The 16,117-nt window shown below is 44.5% G+C and overlaps 1 long non-coding RNA gene across 3 annotated transcripts in view; it reads left to right on the top strand.

Annotated features, from left to right (window-relative positions):
- Positions 1 to 14,272, top strand: part of LOC143823851 (uncharacterized) — a 51,844-nt gene extending 37,572 nt beyond the window's left edge. The window contains exons 3-5 of one of the 3 annotated variants that reach the window (XR_013226599.1): positions 1,013 to 1,150; positions 1,372 to 1,503; positions 14,105 to 14,272. This is a non-coding gene — a long non-coding RNA (uncharacterized LOC143823851). Of the gene's footprint in view, positions 1 to 1,012; positions 1,151 to 1,371; positions 1,504 to 3,675; positions 3,920 to 14,104 lie in introns of those variants that run through there. The other 2 variants (XR_013226600.1, XR_013226598.1) reach the window with 2 other exon arrangements.
- Positions 14,273 to 16,117: the final 1,845 nt, after the last annotated feature.

Genomic DNA, 16,117 nt, shown 5'->3' with positions numbered 1-16,117 from the left:
AAAAGTCTGGAAAGTTATGAAACTAGATAAATTAACAGGCAGTATTTGTTTAAAGTGGAGATCCCCAACATGGAGCCCGTGGGTGCCATAACACCTAGTACTTTTCCTGATGCTTGCCAAGTCTTTTAAGTAAATGGGTGGGGGTAGGTGGAGCCTTTGCCCAGCAATGCTTCTGACTGGGCAATGGGCATTGAAGATCTGCCAGATATTGCTAGCTGGTAGAATATATATACGTGTGTATACAAGAATGTATTTTAAACAATACGTTCATTTAAAAAGCATCCACAGAGCTTCTCCCAGAAATGCTAAAGAGCTACAATCAAAGCCATGCATAAAATCACTCCCTGAGTTATTGTTGTGGGATTTGCTTCCTGTAACAGCAACAGTCGTTTTCTGATTGCGCCTACAACTGTGTGTCAAATTTCCAAAAAAATGTCTACTGATTCATAAAAGGTCAGGAACTCCTGTTCGAAAGCCTGGAAGACATCATTGGCCGAGACTCATGGTAACTGTAGTCGTTGGACACCTGGGGAGACACAGTCTGGCCACCACCGGCTTAATTGAACCCTTGTTTGCCACTCCTTGGAAGCCCTTTATTTTGTTTTAGAAATAAACTCCAAATTTACACATTGATGTCCCCCCCCCCTCATTTTGTAATCTTTGATCTTTATTGTGATAGAAAGATTAGATTACTATATTACAATATAAAATGTAGGAGACACAGGTTTAATTTATACAAGGGAAAACTAAAACCAAGAAAAGGATTTTTTTGGGGTAGATATTTCGGAATCCACCTTAATGAAACAAAGGTGGGCTTGAATGATGGGCCCATCATGTTTTCCTTGGCTCAACACAGAGTACTGAGCAGAGTCACTCTAAAGATATTACAACTAGATCTTTTGATCCTGAACTGAATAAACCTTTGAAAAGATGGAACAGGAAATAGTGCTTAGCCCCTACTCTGAAGAAAATGGAAATAAAACACCATTCTTTAGTTTGTTTTATAATACAGATGATTTCATACTTATCTGGAAGGAGGGATATGTGACAAAAACAAACCAACAATGATTGAATTGTGCAATTCCAGAACAGTTCAGGGCCACCGCATTGTCCACTACGCCAAACTACAGGAAAGAAAAGAGGAGAGAAGGTATATTTTACATCACTATGAAAAAGCTGCTTTGTGTGTTTCTATTTTGTATGTGGAATTTCCCAGCAAACTGTGCAGTTAATCTGAATCCCTTTCGCCATTGGCTCAGAAGGTGACAGCTGCATTTACCTTTTTATAACTTGCCCTCAAATATTTGTGTTTGGGATTCCTGTCATAGCTACAAGTTCTAACTAACCATCGCTTTTCTTTTTTACCCACAGAAGGGCGATTACAGAATTCTGGCTTCCCATAATTTTATGACCGCATTAGTGACTGTGAAAGATAACCAGCTGGAGGGCTTATGGACAAACAAGGATCTATTGGCTTCAATGGACTCTTTGTGTTTCATTAGGGTAAGGAGTAGTTGCAGTTGGTGGGGTGGCTTCACTTGAAGGGTAGTTCATGTGGGACAGACAAGAATGGGGAAAGAAGGATGGCTGACATGGAGGCCCCATGGATACCTGATGGCCATAAACCCTGGCAAGATGTATTTTGAAATCTATCCACATGCTCGGAAACTGATTCACATCACATGGTAAATTCCATGTATATTTCAGTGGTTGATGTAATCACAGTTTTTTTCTTACTGTGTCATCTTGTGAGTAGTTGCTGGTGTCCCCCCACTTTGTTCTTCTTAATTTCAACCTGTCCTTCAGCCAAGAGGATTACAGCAGAAAATACAGTCTTCCCCACCACCTTATAGCCTCACAACCAACCTGTGAAACAAGATGGGTTGAAAGAGTATTACTGTTTACTCAGTTACTGAGCAGGGATCTGGAACCAAGCTTTTATTATTCAGGCTTTGGCCACCAGGCTATAGAAAAAGGCTATCAACCTTGATATGTGCAGAACATTTCTCTGTCCGTGTGTTTTAGAAGAAAGATAGCCCTCAGCCGGCTGTAACCCGTTAGGAACTTGTTTTCTTGCTAGAGCTGGTTTCTGAAATTGTGAATAATCTCCCAGCATTTTCTAGGAAGATTAAGGCGTGACACGACCTTCTCTGTAAGCAAGAGATCCATTCTTAGAAAGCCATGAGTGTGGAGATCTTGTGGGACAAAAGAATAATTCTGATCAGATTTCACCACCACCCCTCTCCCAACTCAGGAAAACTCTCCTGTTTCCAAATGCTTGCTGGTTTGAATTTTAGTTCTTCCTGGAAAACAGGTTGGTTCATGATTTGGAGGGAAAAGAAACCTTGAGCGCTTGAGCAAACAAGCCAGCTGAAATAGAGTCCCTCAGACCAGTGTGTTCTCCACTTAGATGACAAGGAACCAGACCACAGACATTATAGGGCCAAGTGGAATTATATTGGACCCTTTGTGTCCCCTGACAACTGAAGCACTGGGCCCTGGCTGCCTCCAATAAATAGGAGAGGCCCCATAGAGCAAACCAAAGGCCCATATTTCTGCTGTTAACAGGTGTGCAATAAAAAGAAATAAGGGATATAGGGACAGTGGCCCAATGTTAGAGCATCTGCTTGGCATGCTGAAGGTCTGGATTCGGTACCTAACATCTCCAAATAGGAGATGTGAAAGGCCTTTGCCAGATACTCTGGAGAGCCATTGCCAGTGTGAGCAGGCAACACTGACTCCAATAGACGGAATGTGTGATTGACTGGGCAACCAGTTGTGGTAGAAGAAGGCAAGTGTGTGAAGTTCAGTCCTTGTCTCTTACCCTTGTGATATTTTGGAGAGCTAGCCATAGTGTCAGGGAAGATAGCACTCTCTATTCTGTACAGAGGCCACAGAGCAAGCCAAGGAGATGGCGCTCTCCATCCCCAGTTATCAATAATAACTTGATGCAGGCTCTGCTTGGCAGCTTCTCTCCCCACCCCCTGCTTCATCCATTACAGCTCAATGAGCCAGAAACGTTAGGATACCCAGATCACCCTTCAAAAGGACCAATGGAATCTTGGGAACTGCATGGTTGAAAACCCTGGATTGGAGGACAATCTGCTGCATGAATATATCTCATAGTAGTCTTTTGTTAATGCTTCCAAAGTGATAATGATTACTCCACAGTTGTAGTTTAGAGAAGAACAGTGGTAACTCAGCTATGATGCAATTATGGGAACAATTTTTAAGTGGCCATTTACTCTTCCACAAGTGTTTCTCTGTAGGCTCATGGACATGCTCCCAAGAGGTGGTAATACCATGACCCTGAAGCAGTGGTCCAAAGTTGATAATGGAAACTAAGCCACGTTCGGTTACTGTATTGCTAAAGTAGGCTACATCCTCAAAGAAGTAGGGAGGGCTACACTCATCAATCTTTTGATCCCTAAGAAGGGAAACCTCAGAACACAATTGAGAAGGAAGAATTTCCAAATGGAATCTGGAAACGGGGCTGGAAAATGCAAACAGCTGATTTGCACAAAGTTCCTTCCGAGCCAAATGGGAGTCATGATTCAATTTTGCTGGTTCCTTTGATCTTAACAGATGTATGGGTGCCAGGAGGAGGCAACATATTATCAGGGACTCAAGCTTTGTTATCAGGTTACTGTTTTTTTTCTTTCTTTCTTTCCAAAGGGGAGGGCGGAACGAATACTCATCAACAATCAAAGTGGACCTCCATACCCTGCTTGCAATAAATTACTGTATAGCCCCCATCAATCATTAACTCAGCTAGAAGGTATAACTTTGTGACAAACAAAACCCAGACATTGTTAAACGAGCTGTTTACAATAAAAGGTTACATATTAAAACACACTATAATCATAACCTTCTGCAAACACACTCTCTTTGAGAGGGAGACGCTGAGGTTTCGGGCTGCCTAATGGTGTGGGCCGACAACGCACAATGGGAAGTGTCATGTTTAACAAGGCCAGCGTATAGTCTCTTATTATGGGGGAGGTTTTCTTGGAGGGATACACACAAAAAAATAGCTACCCACAATACAGTGTGTTTAGCAGAACTTGCTGGTTGTCTCTGTATGTCAAAGCAATTCATTGTCTTCTTTGGAAACAGTCACAGGCCAAACCAAAAAGAAAAAGAAGAAAAAGAAGAAGAAGGAAGGGGAGGGGGTTCATTGAAAAACAAAATGTATGATTTAATCTGACTCGACCAGTCATTCATTTTAACCCTTGGGAGGGCTTAACACACTGTCATGACACCCTGACTGAAAAAGCTGAAAGGGTCTAGAAGGGATGTGGCCCTCAGGTCATGGAATCAAACCACTGGAAAGAGTAAAAAAAGAAAAGAATGTAGCATCTATTTATAATGCAAGCTGTCTGGAAGCCCACTGTGTAGTGGAGCTGTATCCCTCAACCTCATTCTGGCTCCATAAGGGCAGCCGCTAGAACACCAGGGACCTGGGCAAAAGATTGAAGATGGCATGCTTCGTCTGTCTCTCTCCACCACTGAGCAATGGAGCAGGAGACCCACTCTGCAGGAAGCAGAATTTTTAAGTGCTCTGCAACGATGACAAGTTCTTTGGCATAGTCAACCGATGGAGCAAAATGTAGGATATAAATCTTTAAATGGATAAAGGTGCAGTCTTGGAACTGTCACCAGCTGAGAACCCCTCATCCCCAATTGTCTTACTCCATATATTCACATAAATAAAATTCCAGGTAAGGATGGTTCCATGGCTTGTGCTAGATATCACAGCACAAATTCAGAATGATTTTCAACCTGCTAAGAGGGTGCCGGTCAGATGGACACTGGGTCCATGTCCCCAAGGAATTTATACCTTAAAATACACAATGTTTTTTTGTGTTCATAGGAAAGCTGAAGTCAGAAGCAGATCGCAGAACAAACAGATAGGAGTGAAGGAACTTCATAACCCATAACTGAATGAGTACCATTCATGCATCCCAGGAATAAAAATGGAGTCCCAGTTTTAGGAAGGGATGTATTTTTCACAAAGCAGAGTTCAATGAGAGGCGGATTCTATGAAGGCTTCAAGGGGTGGCAGGTTCCAGTGGATGAGCAATAGGGTTGTGAGTGTCCTGCACTGTGCAGGGGGGTTGAACTAGATGACCCATGAGGTCCCTTCCAACTCTATGATTCTATGAGAGGGCTAGCCAATTCATTTGTCGAAACAGGGAGGAGCTGGAAAGATTAAGGCTCGTGAGCTTCAGGCATGGATGTGTCTACAGAAGGTGACTGAACAATGCAAAACATGTGCCAATACGAAAAGTATGATAACAAATTCCAGAGCACATCTGCCCAGCACCGTCCTATCTCTCTCACACACACCCCATAAATCCCACAATTTGCAGCAAAGGTGTACAATGCTCAGAGAAAATTCAGACCAAGGGATTCCAAGTATATATATGATGAATTCAAGATGGAATTTCTCACATATCACACACACAGTTCCAAATGCATACTTGTGATGTTTACATCATAATAGGCAAGTTACATAATATATATCTACGACGCAATGAAAAACTTGATCTTTAAAAAGATATTGGGTAGACATGAATGGCTGTTGCTGTAATAGAACTCCCGGGACATACTAGCATGGAATTCCTGAAAGGATACACATTTGTGGTTTGCTTTACAAAAAAGACACAAAAGGCCCCCAGAAGAATTTTGCTGCAAAATCCATTTATTTTTTCCAAAGTCATGGATGGCCGTTGACAATCTACTCAACCTATCCATTTTGATCAGCTTCATACTGTATTATTTTCCTGTCTTTGGACTGGATCCAGCACAAAATATCTGTTTGCTCTAGAACAGGGGTAGTCAACCTGTGGTCCTCCAGAAGTTCATGGATTACAATTCCCATGAGCCCCTGCCAGCAAATGCTGGCAGGAGCTCATGGGAATTGTAGTCCATGAACATCTGGAGGACCACAGGTTGACTACCCCTGACATAGGGGCCGCCTGTTTCAGTTCCACCAGTCTCACAAAAGCACGGGAGTTAAGAAACGCAGAAGGGGGAAAGGAGAGCCTGGACTGAGCTATCTGGCAGACAGAGTTGACAAAAACAATGGAGCACTGAGCCCGGCTTGGTAATATTTTAAAAGGTTTCTCTGTCTTACAAGAGCTGCCAAACGCAACGAGGGCAGAAAAGCAAAGCGACTGGGGAGCTGGGCTTTGCCGTTCTACTAGGAACTTAGTGAAACCTAAGGAGCAGTTAGGCTAGAAATCCCCAGAGTGCTTTTTTTCTTTTTTTTAAACACATAACTTAATTTCAAAACAAATAATTGCAAATCAGGCTCTAAGTGTCACCCTTCCCACAGGGCTTTCCTATGCATATGCAAGAGTGTGCATATTTTAATGACCCGACTGTGCCTGAACCGAGCTACGCTTCACGCCGCTAAAAGGACAGCCCTGAATGTCCCCCGTAATAAACATCATTCAAACACCTAGGAGGGCTGGTAAAAGGGAAATGACATTTCACCGCAGACCGCAGGAGGGTCTAGAGCAAAACGCTAATTTATTTATTTAAGGATTTATAAGCCCCCTTGCCACATTAAAGTCTCTAAAGTGGTTTGCATTAAAAATCGACCTAAACTGTACAAATCACAATACTGAGCAGCAAAACGGTCGGCCTTTGCCACGCCAGAAAGCAGCAACGCCAGGCCACCCACAGAAAACTGGAGTTATGTTGGGGAAACCCCCCTCAACTTTCCAAATTAATCAAAAGAAAAACATGTCCCCTCTCCCCCCAAAAACCCCTCTTCCAGCCTGATGAAGACCAAGCAACCTCCAGGAGGTATAGAATGATGAGAGCTGTTGAAGTTCAAGTAAGTAGAAGGGAGGGGAGATTTGCCTGCTGCAGCTTCCTCGAGGTCTACAGTCCTGAAGGAGAAGATCTGAAGGTTTGGATGGATTTTCATGTGGGCTCCCTGCTGGAATAACATCAGCAGCTGTGGCTCCAAAGACCTTACAATCTAAAATCTGACATACAAGAGACAGCAAGAGGTGGAGGCAAAATATGCATTCATTTAAGTTACATGAGCTTGGGTTTAGTTTCGGTAGAGAAGGAAAAATAGATGCCAGATAAAATGAAATAAAAACAATATATTTTTGTAGCCAGGGGTGTCTGCAGCCTGAGCAAGACAGACTAGTGGACGGGGGGGGGGGGGGCGGGGAGGGAGGAAGGACTGGAAGAGTTGGCTGCCATAACCTTGGAGGGCCCAGCACGGACTTGCAGGCTCAGGAGGAAGAACTGGAAGAAGCCCTAGGGCTGGGTGTGGCCTGAGAACAAGGCCGTGGGAAGAGACTGGCTGGCGGTCGTTGCTGTCATTGGTGGAGACAGCACCCCTGTGGGCACCCAAACAGCCTAGAAGCACAGAGGCAGCCCACCCAAGGGTGCAGGTCCAGATCCAGGGAGGGCCTTAAAGAAGGTAGTTGGGAGGAGTTGAGGGTGGTCCAAGTGAGGAGGCACCTGGGCAGCCCAAATGTGGAGGCAGGAGTGAAGGAAATCCCTGTAAATTGTTCCCAGCTGACTTTACCTGTGACAACGAAAGCTGAATACAAATTGTTCCCTCCCAATGGGGGGTGAGAGGAGTTTGTGGAGCAACAATGGCCCAAAAGCTCTAGGACAAGATTGCTGTGCATCCCATTTCTGCACGTGGCATTTATACCAATAAAGGTACTCTGACTCTGCACATGGCCCAGAACTCTACAGCCTCAGTTTTTAAAACCCGGATTAAGGTCTTAACCTGCGCACTAAAGAGAAACTAATGCAGGCAACGTATGCCTTCTCATGTAGCTGGCATTGCAGAAATATAGTGCCACCACTGAAAAGGCCTGTTCTTCAGTTGGCATCCTTTCTAACCATGGCTTTTACTGAAAAACCCTCAAACAAATCTTTGATGATTCCCATTTGACAGACTACGGACTGTGGTTAAGGATGGAAGAGGTAGAGCAGGGGTAGTCAACTTGTGGTCCTCCAGATGTTCATGGACCTCAATTCCCATGGGGAACGCTGGCAGGGGCTCATGGGAATTGTAGTCCATGAACATCTGGAGGACCACAGGTTGACTACTCCTGAAGTAGAGAACCAGGTATGCAGTGAGTCCACAGCAGGGGTGGGTCTAGAACCTGGCTTTCTGAAGTCCATGTCCGCCTCTATCTCTATGTGGCCCTCAAGTCGTACTTTCCTTGGAGTCACATATTTTATTTTCAGTGCCCAAATGGTTTCTCCCTCCTCTTCACGTGATCATTTGTTTTTCTTTAACCATCTCCTCCTTGTACATCCTGTCACTGTACTGTTCCAGAGTTCTTGGCGGTGTTTCTGAGAAGGCTTGTAAATCCCTGTACCTAATTAGACCATGTCAGAACAGTTAACATTGTGTTAATGATTTATAGGTTTGCTTTCCCAGTGGTCGCTATTCCTGTTTAATATAACTGCACTGCAACTGTTGCAGGATATTGACAACCAGGATCCCTGGAGAAGTTAATATATAAAGCTGGATCCTGTGGATCCTGTCCACGAGTAGTGGTGGTGCTTCCTTCCAGCCAAAAGAGGTTCTTGTGCCAAGAGGAGGGGGGTTCTTGCCAGGGGGGAAAGAATTGACTCCATCCAATCAGGGATCATGGTGAGAATATGATAATGTCACCATGTGATTATAGCCAATCAGAGCTGATTACCACTGACATCAGAGAGGATAACTGAAGCTGGTTTAGTATGAGGGCAATATTTTCTGCAACAATCACATGGATGTTCTTAGCCAATCAGGGATGTCAGAGAAAATAAAACCCAGTCTTAGCAATATAAGAATCTCAACGTGTATATTTTTACCAGCCCAATCCTGATTTTGGTCACCTGATCTGTGAATGGACATGTCACTATGGTGTCCCCTGGAGTGTTAGTTGATGTCAAGGATTTGGCAAATGCTACCTTAATTTTCCTTTAATGGCTGTACCTCTTCTCCTGAATGAACAATCCTGACAGAGTGGTTTCTCAGTGGAACAGGCTTCCTCGGGAAGTGGTGGGTTCTCCATCTTTGGAAATTTTGAAACAGAGGCTGGATACCATCTGACGGAGAGGCTGATTCTGTGAAGGCAAAAGGGTGGCAGGTTGCAGTGGATGAGCGCTAGGGTTGTGAGTGTCCTGCATAGTGCAGAGGGTTGGACTAGATGATCCATGAGAGCCCTTCCAACTCTATGATACTATGATTCTATTATTTGAACCAGATAAAAGAATGGAATTATCTGGGGTGCCCCCTTGGGTGGAAGCTGCTGCCTTGGGGATTTGGCACCACAACCACAGATGTGCTACCTGCAGAAGAGGCTCCCATTTGCCTCCGTTGTGCTCTGCTTGGACATTTCCAGGAACTATTACGCTGTGAGTTCTGACGTCCTGTCATCCAAAGGACACCCAACCTTGTAGCGCTAACTCCTTACCGTATGGGGAAACGGGGCGTGTGGGTAACAATATATAATTTTTGTGTTTGTGTGCGTGTCATACATTGTAGCATTGAGTGTTCATTGCATCACTGGAAGAGCGTGCAATCAAACTTGCCAAGAGACAGTAGTTCCTGATTGTCATCAGCTGTAGCTCATTATTCTCTCAAGGATTCCTTGTGCCAATCGATGGGAAACAATGCGTAATCACTTGCCATTGATTGCAAATCAGTTTGCATAGACTGGCATGGGAGTCCTTGACAGGATAACGAGCGATGCCTTTTTGCCCATTTCAGGGCCCAAGTGGCCATCATCCGACAGCCCTTTTCCTTTTCATGGATGAAAAGGGAAGCACATGCTTCAAAAGATGGAGTTATGTTATGTTATAAATACCCCCCCCCCCCCAAATTGGCAGAGATGCAGCCAGACAGAAGCTGCCAATTCCTGCCCCAAAGGTGGCTTCTTTGCCTTTTTTGGATTGCTGTGAAAGGGAGAAATTTGGCAGGTCCGTCAATACATCATTCAAGCTGTTCTCCGTAACACAAAGTCTGTGACAGCAAAAAAAGCATTCTCCAGAGCTGGACAGCAGTAGCGATGATGGATTGGATCCAGCTGACTTTTTCCACAGAATCTTGTTTGGTTCTCCTCTCTACTACAGCTCCCATCCCAGATAGGTTTTGTATACGCCATTCCTGTGATTCTTGGCCTAGTTTTGGCCTAGTACTTTTTGGCCTAGTAGTTTTGGATGGCTTAAGTGGCACCTTCTTTCCTTTTTCATGAGCAGCTTTGCTTAGATCCAACCCTGCATTTCCTAGAATTACTGCCGAAATTTCGCCAAATGTGAATTCAGGAATCATTCTCTAGGTGAAACATCTGTTGAAATGTTGTAGGGCAGTGGTCCCCAACCTTTTTATCACTGGCCACCTGCGCCCCTGCTCCGCTTGCTTTCCCGCTGGCACCCCTGACTTCCCGCTGCTCACTGGGGGGGGGCCAGCAGCAGCTGCGCAGTGCCATGCCGAGGGGGAGCCCCAGCCACGGTGGCCATTGGAGAGCACCACAGGTAAGCCAGTGGCAGAGTGGCAGGGCAGCCCCCGAGGCAGCAGCCGGGGAGGAGGATGAGGAGGAGCCACGACCCGGTACTGACTGATCCACGGACCGGTCCCGGTCCCCGGGGTTGGGGACAGCTGTTGTAGGGCACCAGAATAATATTGATGAAGTTAGGAGCTAAAGGGGATTTTGGAGTCCTCCAGGTCCTGGCAGCAGAGGAGTCAGGATCTTAGTCTGCTGAGAGGTGTGTCTCTGTTTAACTAGTCATGCAAAAGACGACTGCTAGAAATCCAAGGAGCTGCAGTTGATTCTGGAAACCTGTGCTCCAGTGGGGTGGGTGGGATAGTGAAGGAAGGATGTCCTGACTTGTAGATTGTACAGAGGAGTCATTGGAATCAGCAAATACTTCCTTGTGATGGAACATCTGGACCCATTGGGGAAACTTCTGGTGCTTCAGGGGAGACTTTAGGACTTGTTGATTCCAGTTCTTTCCCATTCTCTGTGTGTCTGGGAAGGACTGCTAACATAGAAGCGATCAGATGCCTAGACCATGACTTTAACACTTCCTAAACCACAGACAGATTTTGATTTATGTAAAAGTGCACTTAGGGGCATATCTGAAATTCCCATCATCTTAAAATGGTTGTAATTTCCACTCATTCCAGAGAACCTTGGGTATTGTAGTTCTGCGGAGGAAAAAGTTAGGGCTCTCTTACAGAGCATTCTCAGTACTTTCAACTATCCATTTAGCCGATTCTTTGAGGTAAGCCATGAGTCGGAGAGGGAATTGTGAAAAGACAGCTGCCAGCTTGAAACAATGAGGGTGAGTTTGTGTCTCTCTTGTGCAGGGACTTAAGGCCTGGGTGTGGCCAGAGTCCTGAGCCCTTTGGCATGAATTGAAAGGCAGGAGCCAAAGGGCTCCTTGGCCTTTGTCTTTTAGCCTGAGGGTCGTAGCCCAGAGCCAGCAGGAGGATCTTATGACACAGAGAGACAGAGAAGGAGAGAGGAGGAGGGAAGGAAAAAGAGAAAAATGCTCTGCATTTTGAGACCTCCCTCTTTCATCGCTCAATAGTTTTTTTGTATTAAAGTATGTCGGGTTTTGTTATGACTCTTTTGGGTCCCCGTCTGGGGAGAGAGGTGGAATGCAAATCAATAGCTGAATAAATTAACACTAAAGAATTATTTTTAAGAAAGAAAAAGAAGGACCCACCACCACCACCACCACACCATAAGGTTGTGGTACAGTGTGCTGTTAGTTTCCAAGTATAACTGAGGAGATAAACACGTGCTTCCAAGTTAGAAGAACAAATGTTGTACTGGGAAAAAGGCATACCCATGACCCAAAACTCATAAAATCATAGAATCATAGAGTTGGAAGGGGCCATACAGGCCATCTAGTCCAACCCCCTGCTCAATGCAGGTTCATCCCAAAGCATTCTAAAGCATCCATAGAATCATAGAACCATAGAGTTGGAAGGGGCCATACAAGCCATCTAGTCCAACCCCCTGCTCAATGCAGGATCAGCCCAAAGCCCAAAACTGGCTTTATTTATGCAAACTCCTAGCCAAGGGTGGCAGCCATTTTGGCCTGTTCCAGAATGGGTTGGTTGTGCTTGTAACCCTAACTGTACATATTCTGTAGAGTTTGCCCAGTTATTCCCTCATGAGCTCGGATTGCCAGGGAGCAAGCCAAAGAACTGAATAACCTTTTTGTATTCAGCTTAACACGGGGTGGAAAAGGACGTATGACTGTGAGGAAGTATGCGTTTCTCAAGAGTTGCACAGCAATTTGGGTATGGGTTCAGGGATGGTAGTCCTTTGCCATGTTTGCAGATTGGCTCTCTGACTCATAGTCTTCAATGGCCTCGAGGGCGTATTTAACATGTGGCATCTGAAGAAAAAAAAATCCTAGTTTATGTTCACTTCCCACAGCCTGCTTGTTTGTCTACCTCACACGCATCAGATTTGCATTTTGACATACCAAATCTCAGCCCCATTTTATGGTGGCTTGTGAGGAAGGTAGGATGGTATAGTCCAGTCTTGGAAGCTAAGTGGGGCTGATACATGCATCGGATACCAGCAAGGGAGACTCTGCAGAGGAGGGCCATGGTAAACCACCTCCGCTTTTCAATTGGTCTGAAAGTCAGTTTGGTGTAGTGGTTAGGAGTGCGGACTTCTAATCTGCCATGCCGGGTTCGATTCTGCACTTCCTCACATGCAGCCAGCTGGGTGACCTTGGGCTCACCATGGAGCTGATAAAGCTATTCTGACCAAGCAGTGATATCAGGGCTCTCTCAGCCTCACCCACCTCACAGGGTGTCTGTTGTGGGGAGAGGAAAGGGAAGGCGACTGTAAGCCACTTTGAGCTTCTTTTGGGTAGAGAAAAGCGGCATATAAGAACCAACTCTTCTTCTTCTTCTTCTTCTTCTTCTTCTTCTTCTTCTTCTTCTTCTTCAAAGCCCTTTGCCAGGATTGCCATAAATGAGTTGTGACTTGAGGGCGCTTACTATGTACGTGCACACGGCTGGCAAATTTTGAACTCATCATACAATCAGATGCTAAAGACACACCAGGCCTGATCAGCAAACAGCATTTTCTTGTGAAGATACCAAGCCGGATTGATTTTGAGGCCACAAATGCCTCCTAAAAGAGAGGCAAATGGTTCACGTAGGGATGCCCACAAATTCTGCTGCCTTGCTGATCTGACTCAACCTGCCCATTTTGTTTTTCATTTTTCCTTTTCGTGAGTCACGCTGCCAATTATTTTGTTTCCATGCCAAATTTATCCTTTTAAGTAGACTGCATTTTAAACATTTTTTGCGGTGATTGCACATAAGTGGCCTACGATGTTTCAATGGTTTAAAATTGGACAAAAGAAGGATATGAATTAGGAATGCCAGCAACCAGAGGAATTGGTTTACTCTGACTGGAGACTCTGGCTAATCCTCTTTCAAAGCCATTGAACTTTAGTGACCAAACAGAGCTAAATAGTGGTTCAGGTGCTGGACTAGGATCTAGGAGGGCCAGATTCAAATCCCCACTCTGCCACAGAGGCTCTCTGAGTTGCCTTGGGCACTGTCAACCTACCCTCCCTCAGGGCACTGTCAACTGAACCTAGAAGGTGAAGGGGTCTGATGATGAATGCTTCACTTGGACTATGAACAACATACTACAACCCCTCCTCCCATAAAACCCAAATACATTAGAAGCAGAAAACCAGCCAGGGAGGCTAAAGAGGACAGGGAAATGGCAGAGAAACAATGCATTTTTTGCCTCTTTACTATGGAAGGTGAGAGGGGCTTACCCACCCCAGAACCACCAATTTCAGGAGGAACGTCAACCTAAATTGGATTGAGTGGAAGGGCTTATGGAGTTCTGGCCCCACTGTTGGGTCACCTGATGGTCCCTGGGGTTTGGCTACAACACGCTTATTTAGGGGGGCTTTTGCTTCTGAAAGCCAGTTTTAAATCAGTCAATGAAAGTGAAACTCAGTGCTCTTGAGTGTGAGTGCCAACATATAACAAGGGACAGTAAGGAATGGGGGAAAAAACCCAGACACAGCTAATAATTAAAGGCATTCGCTTTGTTTGTCAATTTTTCTCTAGATACCTTCATTAATGATCTTCAGCCTGTTAAAAAACAACCTCTTGAAATCAAGCTGGTATCAGAGATGGCTCTCTGCAAAGACACATGAATGATCTGTCGCTGAACCTTCACAGACCTTAACTTAGGACCAGGGATGGGAATCAAAATTTGTTTTTGCTCCCCTGTCATTCTGTAGGCCCAAGATAACATTGCCAAAGGGGCAGGTTTTATATTGCTGTGCTTAACTTGACACCATCCATTTTGGGCTCTTAAAAGGGGGACTTGTACGAGTGTCTGTCTCTGAAGAAATATGCATGCACATGAAAGCTGATTATACCATGAATAAAACTTTGTTGGCCTTAAAAGTGCCACTGGACTCAAATTTTGTTCTGCTGCTTCAGAGCAACACAGCTACCCACCTGAATCTATCTTTGTGCGACCTGGTTTCACATTGGCAGTTTCCATACTCTGGTTTCTTTTCAGATCGCATTGGCAGTTTCCGTTTCACATGAACAACTGTACTCTGTCTTTGGCCCTGCATGTACATGTGTAAGATTGTGAAGAGAAATGCTGTAATGCTAAGAACATTTTCCTGGAAGTAAGCCACTCAAATAGACCACATTAGAATTGGCCTCTAAATAGCCTGGAACAGGGTATCTGAAGAACTTCCTTCTTTCATACTGTCTAGCCCACCAGTGAAGATCTGCCTCCCAAGCTCTGCACCCCTCCTTCAGTGACCAGACTAGAGACAGTGTGTTTCCATTACACTAATCATTTGTTTATTTTATTTATTTGTTTGTTTGTTTATTTGGATTTTTATACCACCCATTCTTTACGGCTCTGGGCGGTTTACATGGAACATTGCATTAATTTACATGGAATATTATAATAATCTATAACATTATACAAATTTCAATTGTGATGATTTTATGGTATCGTTTTTGCTAGTATACTGCCTTAAACAGGACTCCTTCCTTCCTTCCTTCCTTCCTGCCTGCCTCTATCTAATGTACCTACCTACTGTCCTTTGAAAGAAATGCATCTATTACTGGCCAATCATTAAAATGACTTGACGGACTTTCCATGTTTAGAAGCATTTGATCTGGCATCTTTTGCTGGGAGGCAGCAATGGAGGGAAAGGCCTTAGCTTTTAAGTCCTCCTTGGGGTTTTTGTGAAGGCATCTGGTTGACCTTTGCAGGATCCTGGATAACCTTCTGGTCTGATTCAGCAGGGATCCATCCTCCTATGCAGTAGGAAGAAATATATGATACAATGTCATGATTCTCATGATAACAGGAGGCAAGAAAAAAAAATCTAGCCTGATTGTGGGCATTGCTATGGTGCGGTCATAAGTCCTTCTCAGGACCCACACAAGTGGTCTACCAGTACCGAGTTTTACTCTGCAAAGGGCAGCTATAGAAGAGCATTTGAATGCTCTCCAACAACTAGTGCTCTGCAACTATTAAGAGTGTGCCCAAGAATGTAACCCACAATCCTTTGCAATGCAGAAAGGTTTTGGAGAGAAAATAAATGAGTAACTTGGCCACAAATCATTTGAAAACCAGAAGTAATGTTGGCCAGAAGTAAAACTGGCCAAGTATTGTTACGTTTTGCATGGACCAAAAGAAATTATATATCACTACTGTGGAAAACATTATTTTGCATGAGATAAGCCTTGGTATCCTGAGATGCTGGGCCCTTCCGAACACATCATGTTTGCTTAATTTGAATGTGTTGTATATAAAAAGATAGTGGCCCATCAGGAGAAGGGTGACATTCTCTTCTTCCCTGCTTTATTAACACAGGGCAAGGTAAGACTCACAGCACAAAACAGGATTGCTCTCCAGTTGTGTGAATTCATGGCTCCTTATGTCAGCGGGAAACCTTACAGCTGGATTTCATTGCTTTCCGAGGTGTGTGTGCTTACAGCATCTCCCTTGGGTGAAGGGGAGGAGGCCCATATCTCATGATTTGCTTTTCCAAAGAAAAGAAAGGGGAAAAAAAAAGAACATGACATCGAGAAGAAACTTTT

The sequence above is a fragment of the Paroedura picta genome, chromosome 14, assembly GCF_049243985.1.
Source record: "Paroedura picta isolate Pp20150507F chromosome 14, Ppicta_v3.0, whole genome shotgun sequence".
NCBI classification, from domain to species: Eukaryota; Metazoa; Chordata; class Lepidosauria; order Squamata; family Gekkonidae; genus Paroedura; species Paroedura picta.
Note: the sequence above shows the minus strand (reverse complement) of the source record. Positions and strands in the feature narration are given on the sequence as shown.